This window comes from Silene latifolia, chromosome X, assembly GCF_048544455.1.
Source record: "Silene latifolia isolate original U9 population chromosome X, ASM4854445v1, whole genome shotgun sequence".
Lineage (NCBI taxonomy): Eukaryota > Viridiplantae > Streptophyta > Magnoliopsida > Caryophyllales > Caryophyllaceae > Silene > Silene latifolia.
The window spans coordinates 299,745,973-299,753,970 of record NC_133537.1 but is presented as its reverse complement, the minus strand read 5'-3'; positions in this window follow the sequence as shown (position 1 = coordinate 299,753,970).

Sequence of the window (7,998 nt, the reverse complement as noted above, 5' to 3'; positions counted from 1 at the left end):
TTGTACGCCATATTCGGTACATCCAGGTGGTGACAAGCTATACAAGGATTTAAAGAAGACTTTCTGGTGGCCTGGGATGAAGAAAGAAACAGCTGAGTTTGTGGCCCGTTATTTGACATGTCAAAGAGTTAAAGGGGAGCAGCGATGACCACAAGGTAAGATTCAGTCTTTAGAGGTACCTGAGTGGAAGTGGGAGTCCATCTCTATGGATTTTATTGTGGGTTTGCCAAAGAGTCAGCAGGGTAACAACATGATATGGGTTATAGTGGATCGACTGACCAAGTCAGCTCATTTTGTGCCAATGAAAGATACATAGACTAAGGCACAATTGGCTATGGCTTATCGAAATAATGTGCTGAGATTACATGGGGTGCCTAAAGATATAGTATCTGACAGAGATTCGAGGTTTATCTCAAGGTTTTGGAAAAAGTTGCAGTATTCTTTGGGAACGACATTGAAGATGAGTACAGCATTTCATCCTGCGACAGATGGTCAGACTGAGAGGACAATCAAGACTCTTGAGGATATGTTACGAGCTTGTGTGATGGATTTTGGTGGTAGCTGGGAACAGAGGTTAGATTTGATTGAGTTTTCTTATAACAATAGCTATCACACCAGTATTGGCATGGCGCCATTTGAGGCTTTATATGGGAGGAGATGTAGGAGTACGATTTGTTGGGACGACAGTGCTGAGGCAGTGGTTTTAGGACCAGAGATGGTACATGTGATGGTTGAGCAGATTAAGCTAATCAAGGAGAGGATGAGAGCGGCTCAGGATAGACAAAAGAGTTGTGCAGATCTACATCGCCGGGATATAGAGTTTCAGGTTGGGGACAAGGTTCTTCTGAAAGTGTCTCCTATGCGTGGGGTCATGAGATTTGGTAAGAAAGGCAAGCTGAGTCAGAAGTTCATAGGACCATATGAGATCTTAGACCGGGTTGGACAGGTTGCTTATCGTTTGGCTTTACCGTCTGCTTTGGATAAGGTACATAATGTGTTTCATGTTTCTCAGCTGCGGAAGTATGTTAGTGATCCGTCACATGTGTTAGAGGTGGAGAACATAGAGCTAGATGAGTCTTTGTCTTATCTTGAGGTGCCTAAACAAATTCTTGACCGGAAGGTTAGGAAGACTAGACATGGTGAGACAGTCTTGCTTAAGATCCTTTGGCCTAATCATGAGGTTGAGGAAGCTACATGGGAGGCAGAGGAGGCCATGAGAGAGCGCTATCCGTTTCTTTTTTATCAGGTATGTATGGTTACGGGGACGTAACCTTGTTTCTTTTAGGGGGTAGGAGATGGTCGCGAAGAGTTTTTACATCTTTTTGTGTTGTCTTTGGTATAGTTAGTAGTGGTTTGAGTCGGGTTGAGTTTGGTTGGTAGTATGTGTCGGAGTTTTTATGTTGAGTTTTGTTTTGTTGTTGTGTTGGGAGAGGGTTAGGGTGTTTTTGTTTTGTTGTGGTTTGAACTACGAAGACGAAGTTGTTTTTAAGAAGGGAAGACTAAAATACCACAGTTTTATGAGTCTCTGGGTACTCTATCGAGTGGGCCTTACTCTGTCGAGTAAGGGTGTTTTGATTTACGAAACAGTATTCTGTCTGTAGGGTACTCGATCGAGTAGCCTTGGCACTCGATCGAGTAAGGGGCACTCGATCGAGTACATTACTTACTCGATCGAGTAAGTCGGTTAGCGGGTTATGTTTTGAAGGGTTTTGTTAATAATGCGGATTAGTATATATATTATGTCGTCATCTTTCCTAAGCACTTTTATAAACCTAATACACCAAAAAAGGAGATTCAAACTACGTTGTTCTCTTCAACCGCATTATTGGCAAATCCCAGAGCTTGAGAGGTCGGATTTCGTTGTTCTTTGTGTATTTGTGATCCTTGCGTCAAGGGTAAGTCCTACATACCATTTTTATAGCGTTTGATTGACTTTGTTTAAACCCTAATTTTGGGATTGGGGGTTTCTACGATTTGTGGTGTTAGTAGTGATTGTATGATTTTGTGAATAAGAGGAGGATTCGTAGAAGAACGATTTTGAGATAGCTGCTAGATCGTCTGCTGTTTGTGATTGCATCCAGGTAGGGTTTTCCCTACTCAGTATTAGTTACATGATATGTGTGGTGAATTGTGTTGTAGTTAGTGATTGTTGATTGATTTAGACGGTTGTGATTATATCTTGTTGATTAATTCAGACGGTTGTTGATTTTGGTGTTCTGGTTACTGTTTGTCTGTCTGTGTTCTTCGGGGCGTGTCCCTGGCTGAGTGGAGTCACTTGCGGGAGTGGCTTTGATACTGTCGTTTCGTACCAAAAATAAATACCTAAGTACAGCTAACAGAAGTCAGCGGTAAGTAGGGTCGATCTCCACAGGGAGGCGGTGTACTATCTATTTGTCTATTTATCTGTCTAAATGTCACAATTGGGGGTTTTGGTTGTTTTGATTAAACTATTGAGGCTAAGGCAAAAAGGAAATAAAAGCAAGAGAAATTAACAGAAGAGAAAGGAAGTATGCTAGGAGTCGGTCCACCGTGGCAGCTATCAGATCTTACACTATCGGGAATATTAAGGCGATTAGACTATTGATAAGAAGAGCTATGGTCATCACCTTTCGGTCCTTAAACCGCCCTAGAGCGTAAACAGCTTAACTTTCGCCCTCACTGCAATACCCTATCGTAATTAAGCAAGCCTTCCCTTCCAATTTTTCGATCTAGGTCGGGGTTAACTAAATTTATTGGTCTCCTGCATGCATTCATTCGACCGGATAACAGTTAAATTGCCTAATACAATTCTTATCGCAGGGCTAATCTATTTAATACAATTAAAATATGCTACCACGGCTTCCCTAATCCTAACATACTACGGGGAATTTAGCTAGACATAGAATTCATAAGAGCAATAAATAAAGAGGGAGAGGGAATAATAACCATTAAATAAAAAGAGAGAAAGGAAGAAAGAATTACTGAATTAAAGAGATCCGGAAATGAACAGGAATAAAAGTAACAGTGTATATAGAAAGGGAGAAGAGCAACGTGATCCTTCGATGATTACAAATGACAACCTTTACTCCTATTTATAAGAAAATAGGAATAGGATTAAACCTAATGACGGAATTAGAGCTTAAAAGCCCAACCCGTCAGCAAAATCCACTCGATCGAGTAACTAAATCACTCGATCGAGCAAAAGCATAAAAGGAACTGGTCGATCGAAAGGATAAATAGTCGATCGAGTACTTATTCATCCTAAACCACTCGATCGAGAAGAATTGGCTCTCGATCGAATAGAAATAGTTCTCGATCGAGCACTTCTCAGCGCGTAATTCCTGCTTCGCGCACTGAACTTCAAACGGCTGCCATTTCTTCGTTACTTGGTCAAACAGGGTGATTCCGGTGGCATTGGAAAGCTAAAAGGACAAACTTTCATCTCCAATTGGAATCACCTGAATATCTGTTTTAGAACTCGAGATATGGCTCTTACAAGCAGGAACTAGCGAATTGAAGCACTCTCTTGGCTCGCCTAACTTCCTTATTCCAATGCGCATCTCAAAATAGTACTTTCCAAGCTCCGACTCAACTCATCTCCTAAATGCATGCGTAGGGACATGTTTTAGGCTTGAATCTACTACTTATTGGTCCATTCCTGCAATTAAGACAAAATACACCAAAGTAGCATATTCGGGGCATTTCGTAGCGTAAAACCACGATAAAAGCATAGAAATACGTGCATAAAATAGGCTAAAAAGACTATATAAAATGCACGTATCAAATCTCCCCAAACCAAACCTTTACTCGTCCCCGAGTAAACTAAAATGCAACTAAAGGAACGGAAAAGATAACTCAGAGCTAGCTACAAATGCCCACTTAAGCCAATTTAATGCAGACAAACTAACACCTATAGCAAAACAGTCAAATGCAAACGAGTTATAAGATGTTTATAATATAGCTGAACCGTCGACCTTACAAGACCTTTAATAATGGACTCTCACGGGTCACTCTTCTCTCATGAAGCAAGGGTGAACATATATGTAAGAGAGAAAGAAAGATAGTCGCTCACCTAAACTACGACCCACATAAACATGCATGCAACTAATATGATAGACAATTCTAGCTACCGTTCATACATTCCAACCAACAAGGTCCTGTCACAGCCGAGGGCTTACAAAAATATGGTAAAGTGAGGCAATGGGTAGGAAAAGGCAAAACGTTTATGGGAATGTGGAGGTATAGGCGGCCAAGCTAGTACCTAAACAGAACCATATGAAACATATCCATTTCCAACTCAATTATGAACTAAGCACAATGCCCTTCATTTGGCATAAAACTCACCAAACCGAACCAAACATACTCCTCAAACGATATAAGATAGAACATAGGAGCAGAAACCGTCAACCATTTTTTTCTCATTTTTCTTTTCTTTTTCTATTTTTTTTTCTTCGGTTTCTTCTTCTTTTCTTTATTTATTTTCAACTTATTTTTTTTCGTTTTTTTTTTTTTTTTTTTTTTCTATTTCTTTTTCACGTTTTTTTTTCATCAACCTCCTTTTCTTCATAAATTACCAACTCCAAATCAATATGATATGAGCCAAACTTGATACAATAGACAATATACCGCAAAACAATCTAAACTAGCTTGACAAGGCAGGCTAAATTTGGATGTAGCTAAGGGTCAACTGGCAGATTTGGCTAATGTAGAGTTTATGGGTAAAAATGAAAGAAAGGGAATATGTAAGCACCTCCCTGCATGTGACACCAACCACTAACCCGAATGTATGACGGAAAAAAAGCAATTGAATTTCATATACGTGCAAATTAATGATACATGTTATGCAAGGAGTAACTACTCACAATCCTACATGAAACTGGTCATAAATGACACCAGTTTATAAGGCTCTAATCCTTAGAAATTATAAGTAGGTTGCCAAAATTTCAGGTCAAGTCTATATGTTCAGCTAAATTTAAACATTAACTCGTAGATATGCAATAAGACAAAGCTAATAAGATAACAGTCTAATGCAAGGCTTAAGCAAACAGACAAATATAGTGCAATTTCATCATGGAAATCGACCGTTCCGACTCAACCTATATGCTAAAATAAACGTGAATTTTTTTTGAATTTTAACAATTTTTCAATTTTTATGGTATTCTTGAAATTTATGAAAATAAACAACAATGCATACTGAAATTGAACGTGATAGCAGAAATGCAATAAAAACAAGATGCAGACACAGATATGGATGCATAACCTCCCCAAACCAAACCGTACAATGCCCCCATTGTACCAAAACATGGAAAGGAAATGCAAACTGAAAGAGAAAGAGAGTAAAAGCGGAAAGCTTACAAGATACGCGAATAAGGGGACCTCCCCAAACCGACCATGAAATGGGAGGTTGCTAAGGGCCCGGAAAACCGTCTCAGGAAGCTAATCCAAGTCAGCACGTGAAAAGGGCATCCAAAATTGCTCGATCGAAGGGAATAGCAGTCGATCGAGTGGTTTTCTTTCTGCAGGTGGTCGATCGAGTGGATTAATTACTCGATCGAGTGAATCCATCAGCTAAGGTGCTCGATCGAGTAGAAAAACTACTCGATCGAGTGATCTTCAGCGTGTTCCTGCAAAACGCAATGAAAAACAGCCCGCAACTAACCAAAACAAGCTTAACTGAGACCGTCTATGGTATAAGAACCATTTATTACAACTGAAAGTAAATAAAAAGCAAAATAAAATCGCCGGGTTGCCTCCCGGGTAGCGCTAGCTTCAGTCAGGTCCCAGCTCGACCTTCTTTTTCTTCGAGCCTTTATGGTTAATTACAATCAAAACAAATCAAAGCGCGACAACTTTGTCAAATAGGCTGCGCATGTGCTACACAGAAGAGTAAGTAGCACCAAAGTGGAATAGCAAAGTAGGAAATAAAGATATGTAAACATTTAAGTCTAACAAATTTCCTATGGGCGCTCCTAAATTTATCCACAAAATATAGGAGCGCGGGAGCAATTGTCAATAAAGTAGGGCTCCATTTCAGATTAACGAAATTAAAATGATAAGGACGGTGAAAAATCGTCAAATTATACGACCCTGGGAAGGGGTAAAGCATTGGGATGCGCAGAAAAAAGTCAACTCGAGGCAATTTACTATTAAAACAAACAATAAATAAATTATCGTTTACTACCTCGTGTCGGTCACTCTCAATGACGGAATCATCGACAAAGGAAGATATTACCTCTTCCGTGCTAGGAGCAATTACCGACTCAGCTGCCTCTTTGACACCCTTCTTAGTGGAATTCGTCCCGTAAATCGCAGCCTCAAGTGCATCCAACTCGGCTTTGAATAGGGAAGATTCACCGTATCCATTATCGTCATCGAAATCATCATCAAAATCAAACCCAAATGACGAACCAAAGCTCCCAATGGCCAAACTACTCGATCGAGTAGAATCTTCATTCGATCGAGCAGTTTCCTCCTGATTTCCACTCGATCGAGTAGAATATTCACTCGATCGAGCGCTTTCTCCTGAAAAATCACTCGATCGACCAATAATTGTCACTCGATCGAGTGATTCCCTCCCTCTGTGTGAAATCCTCGTGTGGGGCAGTGAAATATGATAGAAACTCGTCATCCGAGTCATAGAGATCATCCTCAACATTGGGTAACACGGTTTTCTCAGGGGAGAAACCGCTCTCAACAAGGTATACCTCTTCTTCTTGCATCTCCGCTGCTAACTGAGCAACTACAGACTCGAGCTCAAGGATTTGAGCATCCGCACGTCTATCACTCTCTTGCCTCACTCGATCATAATTCTCGCACTTGAGACGCAAGTATCTCCATTAAAGACCTCGATTCTGCAACCTCTTCTTCTTGTATCTCACCGCTGCTAACCGAGCAATGTCGATTCGAGCTTTTCAAGTCGCGAAGAAGTGCGTCTATCATGATCTTGCCTCTCTCGGTCACGATCTTGCAATTGAGATGCAAGTGTCTGCAATAAGGATTTCAGCTCCGCAATCTCTTCTTCTTGTATATCAGAAGGATCTTGTTGCGGCGGCCATTGATAGGGTGGATGTGGCGGCACAACTACACCGCATCGTGCTCGGCAGAACCACATCTCCCGTAGCGGATCACCTACATTTCCCATATAATGGGACATTGGTGATGAGTCAAAGGTACTCAAGCCTTCCCTTTGACTGTCTTTCACCTAGAACTGTCTAGGTAGTACCTGTAAGGCCTATCAAAATAGCACTCAAGGAAAAAGATCAGAACGGCCTCAAGGAAGAATCCCCGAGGCTAAAAACAGATAAAATTAAACAAATAAATAAATAGATTGCCTCCCCGGCACCGGCGCCAAAATTTGATACTCTGTCGTTTCGTACCAAAAATAAATACCTAAGTACAATGCTAATGTGAAGTCGGCGGTAAGTAGGGTCGATCTCCACAGGGAGGCGGTGTACTATCTATTTGTCTATTTATCTGTCTAAATGTCACAATTGGGGGTTTTGGTTGTTTTGATTAAACTATTGAGGCTAAGGCAAAAAGGAAATAAAAGCAAGAGAAATTAACGAAGAGAAAGGAAGTATGCTAGAGTCGGTCCACCGTGGCAGCTATCAGATCTTACACTATCGGGAATATTAAGGCGATTAGACTATTGATAAGAAGAGCTATGGTCATCACCTTTCGGTCCTTAAACCGCCCTAGAGCGTAAACAGCTTAACTTTCGCCCTCACTGCAATACCCTATCGTAATTAAGCAAGCCTTCCCTTCCAATCTTTCGATCTAGGTCGGGGTTAACTAAATTTATTGGTCTCCGCATGCATTCATTCGACCAGGATAACGATTAAATTGCCTAATACAATTCTTATCGCGGGGCTAATCTATTTAATACAATTAAAACATGCTACCACGGCTTCCCTAATCCTAACATACTAGGGGAATTTAGCTAGACATAGAATTAATAAGAGCAATAAATAAAGAAGGAGAGGGAATAATAACCATTAAATAAAAAGAGAGAAAGGAAGA